Genomic DNA, 11,359 nt, shown 5'->3' with positions numbered 1-11,359 from the left:
AAATATAAGAATTTCATGCCCTTCTGGTGGACAGGAAAAGGTGAAATTCATAAGATACTGTTTGTTACATATAAGTCGTGTTAATCTAGTTGGGGTGAATGGCTCAGAGAGGGGAAAAATACACCCTAGTCCTGTTCAGATTTACTACACTGAATCTGAGTATCAGTGATCTGAATTTGATAGTTCTAATATGTCAATGTGTGGGTCACATGCCATCCCATTAGCCCAGTGCACTTCTGGTCTCCCATGTTTAAGAAGGATGAATTCAAACTGGAACAGGTACAGAGAAGGGCTACTAGGATGATCCGAGGAATGGAAAACCTGTCATATGAAAGGCAACTCAAAGAGCTTGGCTTGTTTAGCCTAACCAAAAGAAGGCTAAACAAGATTGCTCTCTATAAATATATCAGAGGAATAAATACCAGGGAGGGAGAGGAATTATTTAAGCTCAGTACCAATGTGGACACAAGAACAAATGGATATAAACTGGCTATCAGGAAGTTTAGACTTGAAATTAGATTAAGGTTTCTAACCATAAGAGGAGTGAAGTTCTGGAACAGCCTTCCAAGGGGAGTAGTGGGGGCAAAAGACATATCTGGCTTCAAGACTAAGCTTGATAAGTTTATGGAGGGGATGATATAATGGGATAGCCTAATTTTGGCAATCAATTCGTCTTTGACTACTAGCGGTAAATATGCCCAATGGCTTGTGAAGGGATGTTAGATGGGGTGGGATCTGAGTTACTACAGAGAATTCTTTCCTGGGTGTCTGGCTGGTGAGTCTTGCCCACATGCTCAGGGTTTAGCTGATTGCCATATTTTGGATCGGGAAGGAATTTTCCTCCACGGCAGATTGGCAGAAGCCCTGGGGGTTTTTCGCCGTCCTCTGCAGCATGGAGCATGGGTCACTTGCTGGAAGGTTCTCTGCACCTTGAAGTCTATAAACCAAGATCTGAGGACTTCAATGGCTCAGACACAGGTTTGATACAGAAGTGGGTGGGTGAGATTCTGTGGCCTGCGTTGTGTAGGTGGTCAGACTAGATGATCATAATGGTCCCTTCTGACCTTAAAGTCTATGATTCTATGATTCTATGATCCCAGAAGAACCTATGACTGATGAGAATCCAAGGAAAATTCCTTCCACATCTTCATGTGACTGTCCCTATATTGTCTCTGACTATGTCATCCCAGTCTCAACTGGATCATCATCCTGATGTGATGACATTGCTGTTAAATCGGTGTCAGCATAACAGGATCAGAACTGGCAAACCCCAGCCTGTTTGAATTTGCCTTGCCCTTAAGCTAAGATGAGAAATATAACAACAGAAAGGAAAGTGGCAGAGTGGACAGAAGAAACTGAGGTGGGGAGAGGGATTAAATTAGCAAATGGGAGAAGGTAAGGCTATCTGAAGAGCAGCCCAGCTCCAGTGGAAAGGGAAGTGGGGTGAGGCAATTCTCCTTGTTCAAGTGAATGAGTGAGTTTAACACAAGGCTGAAAGGGAAGGGGAGCTTGCTTTGTTAAAAGTCTTCCATTCAGGCCCAGGTACTGAAGCGAAGAGGATTGATCTATGCAGGAAGCAGCAAGGAGGTGAACTTTATGTGCTATTGAGCCTCATAGTCAAGATCCATTCTGAGGTGCTGTTGTGCAGAAGTGAAAAATCGACTGGCATTGTCTGGTAAAATGAGCAGCCCAGCGAGCAGGGAGGAAAGAATGGGATTCGTTCAGGGCTTGCAGGAATGAAGTGTTGGCAGAAATACTGATTAAACAGGTGGAAAGCTCAGAAGCAATCAGGCCATCACTTAGCTTAGCAAAGAGTTTGCAGCAGCAAATGGAGGAAGATTGAGGAGGAGGGAGAAGAGGGTCCAGAGCTAGTTTATTTTGTATTACAGCTATTGCCATTCACAGTGTAGGGGAGCCAGGGCACCAAAGAAGCATGATTCAGTGTCTCCCTGGTGGGGAGCACAGGACTTCCAGACCATACCCTGCAGTCCTTCCACTGTATAATTTTTCTATTAGTTTTGGACAGGTCAAATGGAACAAATAAATCCAGTAATTAAAAATGAGACACAATACGGTTGATGGTATGAAGAAGGTGTGCTCTAATGTTACAGTGTCTTCCAAAACACTTTAGAAACATTGATTCTCACAATACCTCTCCAAGGGATGGCAAAGAACGTCACCGATTATCCCCTGTCTAGAGAGGAACAAGGGTCTTGTGGTTAAATCTGCCACAGACTCCTCCTGTAACCTTGCGCTAGTCATTTAATCTCTCTGTGCCTCACTTTCCCATCTGTAACATGAGGATGATAATATTTCCGTTGTCTGGTTAGATTATATTTTCTTTGGGGCAGGAACTCTTCTCACCTAGCATAATGTGCAAATATGTTAATCGCTGTTATATAGAGGTGGTGATCAACTGTTCTCCATGTTCACTGAAGATAGGATGAGAAGCAATGGGCTTAATCTGCAGCAAGGGAGATTTCAGTTAAATATTAGGAAAAACTTCTTAACTATAGAACAGACTTCCAAGGGAGGTTGTGGAATCCCCATCACTGGAAGTTTTTAAGAACAGGTTGGACAAAGCCCCCTGCAGGGTGGTCTACGTATATTTGGTCCTGCCTCAGCATAGGAGGCTGGACTTGATAACTTCTCAAGGTCCCTTCCAGCTGTATATTTCTAGGAGTCTATAATAGGGACCTGATTTCGTTGGGGCCTTTAAGTGTCCCTATAACCCAAATAAATAAAACAAACGGGGAAGATGCAACACAGAGAAGCAAAGTGACTACATAGCAAGTCTAATGCCAAAAGCAGGAGTAGTACTTCCGAGTTCCTGGATATTGCAATAGTTGTGCGTAGTCTGCTAGGCACAGATCCCAAAGGCACAGAGGAACATGTGGAGTTTGTGGGTGCATCCAAACCATAGTGGCCACATCCTATTTAGGTAGTTAGGGCCAAAGGGGAGAAAAACAAGAATGTTGAATTTCATCTGAGCAGATGCTGAGGGAACCTGAATGGGATAAAGAGCAGTGGAGGAAAAGGACATAAAGGAGAAAGGGAAATTGCTCTACGATAAAATTTTCTACTGCATAAATGTCTGCAATAACCATCACATAAACAGCAGCCATCCATTTCACAAGCCCTGCTGTGTATTGCCAGCCATTAAACACTGACTTTATTTTGCAGTTGTGGACATTGCTAAACCCCACCCCTATGAATGACATCATTGTTTCCATAGTGACTAATGCACTTACAAGGGGGAAAGTAGTAAGGGGGGGGGGAACAAAAAGTGAAGAGAATGTAACAAAATCTTAGACGGAACACGGGCCATGTAAACAACATGCATGATGCTGTGTGTGTAGGGGGTGCACGTGTGTGTAATTCATTGGCATAGTATGTGTAATCCCATCTCTCTCTAAGTGCTGGCCCCACCAAATTTAGTAGCCTGCTAGTCGCTCTCAGCTCATGTGGTAAGTTTGAATTTGATCCCTATTGATGACCATGATGTCTGTACATACAGTGTGCCCTCATCGTCCATTACATGTATGTGTATGTGGTTTAAGACTTCTATAGTTTCTTGTTGGGGAAGAACAGGATTGGGTCAGGATCCTTGGAGGATCACAGGGGTTCTAATGGCTCTGGAGCTGGAGAAACAGCAAAGAATCACTGAGTAACTAAGACCAACATTTTCACTTGTCCATTAATTTGGGGGTTCCTGTTTTTTGGGTGCCTAATCTGACACATCTGGGGTCTGATTATCAGGGAGCTGAGCACCTACGGCTCTACATCAGTGTGATATCTCATACAGCTCCAGTTGGGCCCCCCAAATTGATGGACAATTTTGGAAACTTTGGCCCAAATGTCTGTGTGGAAAGGCTGGGAGGGGAAGATGGAGTCGCTGTACATGTAAAGGTGGTGAGGAGAAGAAAGGGAGGAAGAAACTGGGAATGGAAAGGGATGAACTAGATGATCTCTTGAGGTTCTGTCCAGCCCTACTGTTATTCATGGAGATAGGGATTAGGAAGAAGTGTCCATTTCGTGATGGGGCTGGTCAAGCAGTCTGGATAGGTAGGGCTCAGGGGAAAATTGTGATTTTGCAACTGGGTTTTTTTTTTAATTTATTTTCTGGCTCTAGCTGCCATTTATCTGAATCCCTCCCCTGTTCGTGAGGAGGACAGTCATCTTAAACTCATGGCAATAAAACCTTTATTGCCTCTCAGGCCATCTTATATTCTCCATGACTAGGGTCACCTCAGGTTCCCAGAGTCACTGCACAATAAACAGACTAGAGCAATGAAAGGAAAATGAACATGCAGGGACATGAGGCTGTAATCAGCCAAAGGACAGCAGCACCAGGGAAGAGGACTGCAAAGCCAGGCAGAAATAACTGAGAATTGTAGTCTGGGAGCCTGTTCCAGGTAGAGGAATGGAAGTGAGAATAGATACCAGAGGGACACAAAGTCCTAGGTGTGAGTCCTGAGTCAACTCTGTGCTGCTTTCCACCCTCTCCGGGCTAGGCATGGGCATGGGGGGCTACTGCCGGGAGATGGGTTCGGTCTGAGAGCCACCCTGGGCAGGGGGTGTGAGGGAAGGGCCTCAGTACAGGAACTGGTGCTGGAGCACTCTTGGTGCCAAACCATAAGGGGGGATTGCAATCCATAGGTGGAAGGAGCACGGCGTGTGTGTAGGGCCCACTATGCATGTGTTACAAGGGGTGCTGTAGTTAGGGCAGGGCAGGGTTGAAGGTCTTGTTTCAGGGAGAGTGACTGAGCAGAGGGAAAGTGGGAGCTCAAGGAGAAGGATCTGAGTGTTTTATTAGATGGTGGATTAGGCTGTCATAGGCCAGTGGAGTGACTGGGCCTTGGGAGAGGAGGTGAAGGAGATCACATAGGCCTCTCAGATGTTGGGGGCAGCATAGGAGATTGAACTGCTGGAAAGACCGAGAACTTGCACAGAGAGAAGTGTATGGAAGAGGCTGAATAGCAAGAAGAGACAAGGTTAGTCTGTGGAAGGTCTTGGAGACTAGGAGGGAGATGGCTCTCCAGTGGATGAAATTTGCACAGACAAGGTAGTCTGCAGCTTGTGATGGTGTGTTCTGGGCAACCAGGGTAGTGACTGGTTCCATGGATAATTGCTGCCTCCCCCATCCTCTCACACATACATCTCAGCCAACTGGTGGGTCAGGAATGGTTTGAGAAATAGAGAGGTGCAAATCCTGCCCATGCAGGCCGTGAGTGGCATGACTGGAGATGATCTCCTCCAGCAATGCCAGCCAGGAGAGGCATGTAGCCAGGTTGGCAGCATCCAGCAGTGGCAGTGAATACACTGGGACACTGATGTGGGGTGGATTGGGTGGGTCCCTGGTGTGTGTGGGGGATGGGTAAGTAGCAGAGATGCAGGCAGAATGCCAGACACAATTAAGGTACCAAATGGTTTTGTGAGCATCCCCAGGCTCCAGTGCCCACCAGTCAGCTGCTCCCTTTGTCACCTCCGTGCCCTTTCCTACACTGCCCATTATGCCTGGAGAAAACTCCCTGAGCAAATCACCATTCCCTTGTCTTCCTTCAGATCCCCCTTTATGGTTCATCTCTGCTGTCATGCCTGAGGAAGCCAGTCTGCTAGGCGGGGGACAAGCTGTGCTTTTTTCCTCTCTCCCTTCTTTCCTTCCTCTGCTCCCTTCCTCTCAAACTCCAAAAATCCTCCCCAACCCAAAACCAACCTCTTTCCCCCTCCCTCACAATCCATGTAACTAAAAAAGCTGGGCCAATTCTTCACCAGGTTCATCGGCTTGCATATTCTATCTGCATCCACCACTCTCCATCTGTTTGTGTCTTTAGATGTGAACCCACCTGCTAAGGGATTGTCCCTAGCTATGTTGGAGCTCAGTTGGGACCTTTGAGCACAATAATCATAATTATCATCATCATCCATTGTTGTCTACATGGGCTTAGCACTGATTAGACTTTAAGGCCAGAGCAATTACTCTACCAACTATTGCCAATGATAATGGGGCTAGGTCAAGGCTCACAAGACAAGTGAAAATAACCCAGAGCTTTGCTAAACAGAAAACGTAAACCCCATCCAAACAAACCTTCTTGCCAAAACGCCAGTTCCCAGCCCCTGCTCTAACTCACTGCAGCATCCACCCTGGTACTGAAGTTACAGCACAATAAAGAACACAGCAAGAGATCTCCTATAGCAGGATTTGGCAGGAGCTCTTTATGGAGAAGGAGGAAAGGGAGGAGGAGGCTGGGAAAGGGGCATCGGTTACTGGATACCACTGGGGATGTCCACTTGAATGCCATATTCTTAATCTGACTGGCACAGTTGCAACAAATTGCTGTGAGTGCAATCAGTTTCTTGGCTTTAATCCATCTATCCAGCCATGCAATCCCCATCATCATTTCTTTCTCTCTGCCTGTCTATCTGAATGTGTAGAGTATCAATTACTCTGGTTCTAAGCACTGATACTACCCTGTTTCTATTCACATTCTCTCTATTGATAGTTCACAGCTTTCTCAGTCCATTCCCTTTGTGTTCGCTTGATGAAATGGAGCTTCAGTCTCTTGGGGCTCTATTCATCGCCCAACTTGTCCTCCACCCGACTACAACTTATATTTATTTAGTTTGATTTTAAAACCTGTGAAGCCACCAGAAGCAACCAAAAACTTGTATGTGTTTGCACATATATCTGTATCTAGTTATCTATCCATACACGCACACACTGATACATATAAGTATGCCCACACTCATACGTTCATATATACATACACACATACACACAAACATATTCACATAAACCCATGCACACACCTCTTCTCTCTCTCTATGTAATCTAATCTACACACAGTCTTTATAATGCTCTGAAGAAGGAATGTGGCCACAGGGAATTCTGAGCTCTGTACACTCCTTGATCAGTTCGCCTCTAATTTCCCTTATTTTATTTCTTTCAGAGCCATCCATGAGTGTAAAAGAGAGAGACAGAAAGACCTAGACCGAAGGAGGAAGACACCAGGTATTAACTGCCTCAGACAATGAAACAATGTCTTATAGAAGGCTCCTCGCAGCAGGTACAGTCCAGCACCCACACTCACTTCATTATCTAGCTAGAACATACCTATTTCTAGCCTGAGAGCCATCTGTAGTAAAATCTGACCCAAGCAGATCCTGACCTATTGGTACCCTCATATACTGGATGTGGATTCTTCCCAGGTTCTAAACTGTGTCAGGGGAGAAGCTAGCAGAGTTACTGAAGACCCTCAATGGGGACATACAGCAGCTTCTTCTGCCCTTTAGGGATGGGTATGGCTAGCTCTACGGAGGACGTCTGAGACAGACAAGGCTGGGGGATCACCCTTTCCACTCAGGCTATTGAACTAGCATCTAAGCTGTAATGCTAGCAAACTCTGTCTCGTTGTGATGGCATGAAATTCACAATGACTTACTGAAATTCCAGATCCAACCCCCTTAACACATGAAAGGTTATGACAAACCTACTCATTCCCTTCTCCAACTATAGCCAAATGGCCAGATTCTGCTCTCAAAATTCAATGGGGTTGCATCCCACTGGCTTGTCCAAAGTCAACAGGTTTTGGCCCCAAAAGGAGTTCCTTAAAACCCATAAGAACACGCATCCTAAATTCAGCCTGTGATACAGACACAGAAAGTACTGATCAGTTCATGCAATACATTTTCTTCCTTTAGCTGGGGATGTGTTTTAGTCTGAAAAGCTCCTGAGAAGACATCCAAAGCAAAGGCAGAGGCCACACATCTCTCCACCAAAGTTCACTGGGGATTCCTCCTGAACACACACCATCAGTGTCAAAGACACACATACAAAACCTAAGACGTACAGACACACACAAACCTGGACGTGGAGATAGACCGCAATACACATCAACCCACCAAGCCACCAGCGTGCCAAGACATTGATAAATACATGCCAAGCCGCTGCAGCCAACCATGCCAAGCCACTGCAACCAGCCACGCTGAACCACTGAGCCACCGCAATCAAACACCCAGAGATGCATTAAGACACTGCAGCAGACACACTGAGACACAGAACCAATGCAACAAACTCATTGGCTGCAACCAAACACTGCAACGGACATACCAAGCCACTGCAATCAAACACATTGAGACACTGCAACCGAACACCCTGAGAGGTGGCGGCAGCCATGCCGAGACACTGAGACGCGGCAACCAGACATTCCAAGACACCCAGATGCTGCTACAAACAGGTGGACGCTGCAACCCAAACCACCAAGAGACTGAGACACTTCAACAGCCACACGGAGACACTGCACCAAAACATGCCTTACAATCAGTACTAATGCACTGAGCCAACAAAACAAGCACATGGAAAGAATAAATACACATTGAGACCTCAGTGCAAACACACCAAGACACTGATACAATCGTACTGAGATGGGCACGCACACACACACTGACAGAGCAGTACGAACACCCAGCATATCCTGCAAAAAAAAAAACTACCAAAGAGAGAGACAAATAGCTAAACACACACTGAAACACCAGTACAACTCTGACTCCAGCACACTGAAGCACTGATATAACCACAGCAACACACACGACTGTACCACAGATACACAATAAAATCATGTACAGAAATGTACCTGTGCACTTCATTCATGCTGCATCTTTGCTAAGCCAAATAGCTCTTACGGGTGCTTCTAAACTGCTTCATCTGTGACCCGTAAATCTAAACGTCGTCTTCTCTCCACTGGCTTCTGCCATCCCTGGAAAGGGACAGGTATTTATTGGGAAGAGCCCACTGTTACTCCTGGGTAAGGAATTCAGACTGGAGGGAAAAAGGAGGTTTGTCATTGGTTCCTGCGCTAACCTTTGCAGGATTGTTCTCTAGAGGATTGATTTGCCAGGGCAACTGTCAGGGTGAACTTTAAAAGGGAAGCAATTTTTCAGCTGAAACAAAGAAGTAGGTTAGAAAGAAAGACAGACTGTTCATGGGAGAGAGAGAAGAAGAACAGGAAGCAACAGAGAGAGAGAGAGGGTCTGAAAAAATTGGCACCAAGACAAGGAGTGAAAAAGGCAGGGGCTGAAAAGTGAAAGAGACACAGAGACGAAAGACAAAGAGGAACAGAAAGAAAAAGAGACCAGGAGTGAACAGGCAGAACTAGCACCTGTTATACTGAAAGGCAAATGCTTTGGGGGATGTGTGGCTTACCCTCTGTGGGCCTGATCCAAAGCCAATAGGTGCCTGTCCTTTGACTTCAGTGGCTTTGGATCAGGCCCTAATTGCATTTTCTGTGGGGTGGGAGGTGGGAAGGCCAGCTATGCTTCTCCATTAGGAGCAGGTTTCAGAGGAGCAGCCGTGTTAGTCTGTATCTGCAAAAAGACCAGGAGTGCTTGTGGCACCTTAGAGACTAACACATTTATTTGAGCATAAGCTTTCGTGGGCTACAGCCCACTTCATCAGATGCATGCAGTGGAAAATACAGCAGGAAGATATATATATTCACAGAGAACATTGGAAAATACAGCAGGAAGATATATATAGTCACAGAGAATATTGGAAAATACAGTAGGAAGATATATATATTCACAGAGAACATTGTTTCGTGTTCTCTGTGTATATATATATCTTCCTACTGTATTTTCCACTGCATCCAATGAAGTGGACTGTAGCCCACGAAAGCTTATGCTCAAATAAATGTGTTCGTCTCTAAGGTGCCACAAGTACTCCTGTTCTTTTTTCATTAGGAGCAGTGCCTCTGGAGCCAGCGCTCTCACGGATATGCAGAAAATCAGATTCCTCAGAGCTGCGAAGGGCCTTGGGTTCTTGGAGGAAAATAGCAGTTCAGGACTAGGATTGGAATTGTAGCAGAATGCCTCCTGCATCTCTCCAGTACACTGCAGTCCCTGTTCTGCTGTATTCTATTGAGAGGTTCCCAGTCTGCAGCGCTAAGGGTAGGGTGGGGTGAACTGGTATCTTCTCCCCTCTCTGTACCTGTACAGCTCTCATTAGTGTCAATGGGAGTTAGCCATGCACACTGATGGAAGGGTGTATCCCACAGGAGACTGCCCCCAGGTCCGAACACTCCTTGGGGCATTGGGGATCTGGGTCCAGTTCTGAAGTCAGCAGCTTGATCCCCTCCCTATCAGGCTTGTAAGAGAAGCAGTACCGTCCGCAAGCATCCAGCCCTGTGTCTCAGTAGGAGCCCTTAAGCAGACAGAGTAAACAGAAAGATGGCAGAGCCATGGACCATGAAAAAAGGACCCTCGAGAGCAGAGACAAAACTAAGACGACACACTTAAGACTGATTTTATGAAGAAATGGTTAAGAGCATACATACAGCTTAGGCTAAAGCTGCTTTGAGGAGCTGCCCCTCTGTTCTAGAAATCCCATTCTGGAGATAAAGCGGAAGTTTTCCTTGCTTCGCTGGCTAATGAGTATGGGCCATGTACCCAGCTGGTATAAATCGGAGTAGATCCATGGAAGTCAAGAAGCTACTCTGGTTTACACTAGCTACAATATAGCCTATAGTCACCTAGGCTGTAGGATTCCTTGCCCCCAAATTCAACACCCACATTTTTCCTGCCCCCAAACTCAGACTTGCACCAGCAGCTTGGGTAGTTGAACATCCAACCGTCCAGCTGCACTGCACAAATATAGGCTCAAAGCCCCATTCCCCTGCGACCCAAGAGCATCTTAGCCATGACTTCCGTGGGCCCAGGACCTTGAGCTCCAGTTGCGGACCCGGCATTGAGTCACAAAATCACATGCCCATGAGCTATCTTGTATGGTATATAGTGACGGTGGGGCTAATCCTGCTAATGCACATGGCAATTTTGTTGACTTCAGTGGGAGTCCACAGGTGGACCCCTTCAGGATTAGTCCGGATCTACAGTAACGACTTATCCCCCGACCCAACAGAGGAGAATGCTGGAGTCTGGTGAACTCTCTGCCCATTGACTCCTTTGGGCCTTGATGTTACACCATACATAGTGGTCAGTCTGACAACCCATTGACGGGACACCCTTGTGCCACGCACTGGGTGAATCAATGGCAGGGTGGCAGCCTCAGGATCTCACTGTGACCTCCAAAGGATCTCTGAATAATACTCACAAACTTCCTAATGCCTTCATGGGAGCCCAGCCAGGGAGCCCAAGGGAAGGTTGGCGAGGGAGCCCCAGCGCTTGAGTCATAAAAAATAATACTGAATCAAGTACTGATTGAGAATGTACCGGGTGGGATTGATCCTGTACTAGCTCCTTGGCATGGACAGGTCTTTTCCATCTCTGTTATCTGTGATTTTAGAAGCCCTTCACTAGTCACTTCTGTGAAGGGAGCATTGTTCCCTACATTCCCCCACCCTGCAAT

At 46.2% G+C, this 11,359-nt stretch overlaps 1 long non-coding RNA gene across 1 annotated transcript; it reads left to right on the top strand.

The window, feature by feature from the left end:
- The first annotated feature begins 1,186 nt into the window (after positions 1-1,186).
- On the top strand, positions 1,187-8,497 carry LOC123373617. Its single transcript, XR_006580785.1, has 3 exons — positions 1,187-1,395; positions 6,951-7,067; positions 7,702-8,497. It is a non-coding gene; the product is annotated as an uncharacterized LOC123373617 (long non-coding RNA).
- Positions 8,498-11,359: the final 2,862 nt, after the last annotated feature.

This window comes from Mauremys mutica, chromosome 7 (assembly GCF_020497125.1).
Source record: "Mauremys mutica isolate MM-2020 ecotype Southern chromosome 7, ASM2049712v1, whole genome shotgun sequence".
NCBI classification, from domain to species: Eukaryota; Metazoa; Chordata; order Testudines; family Geoemydidae; genus Mauremys; species Mauremys mutica.
This window is presented reverse-complemented; position numbering and strand designations above follow the sequence as displayed.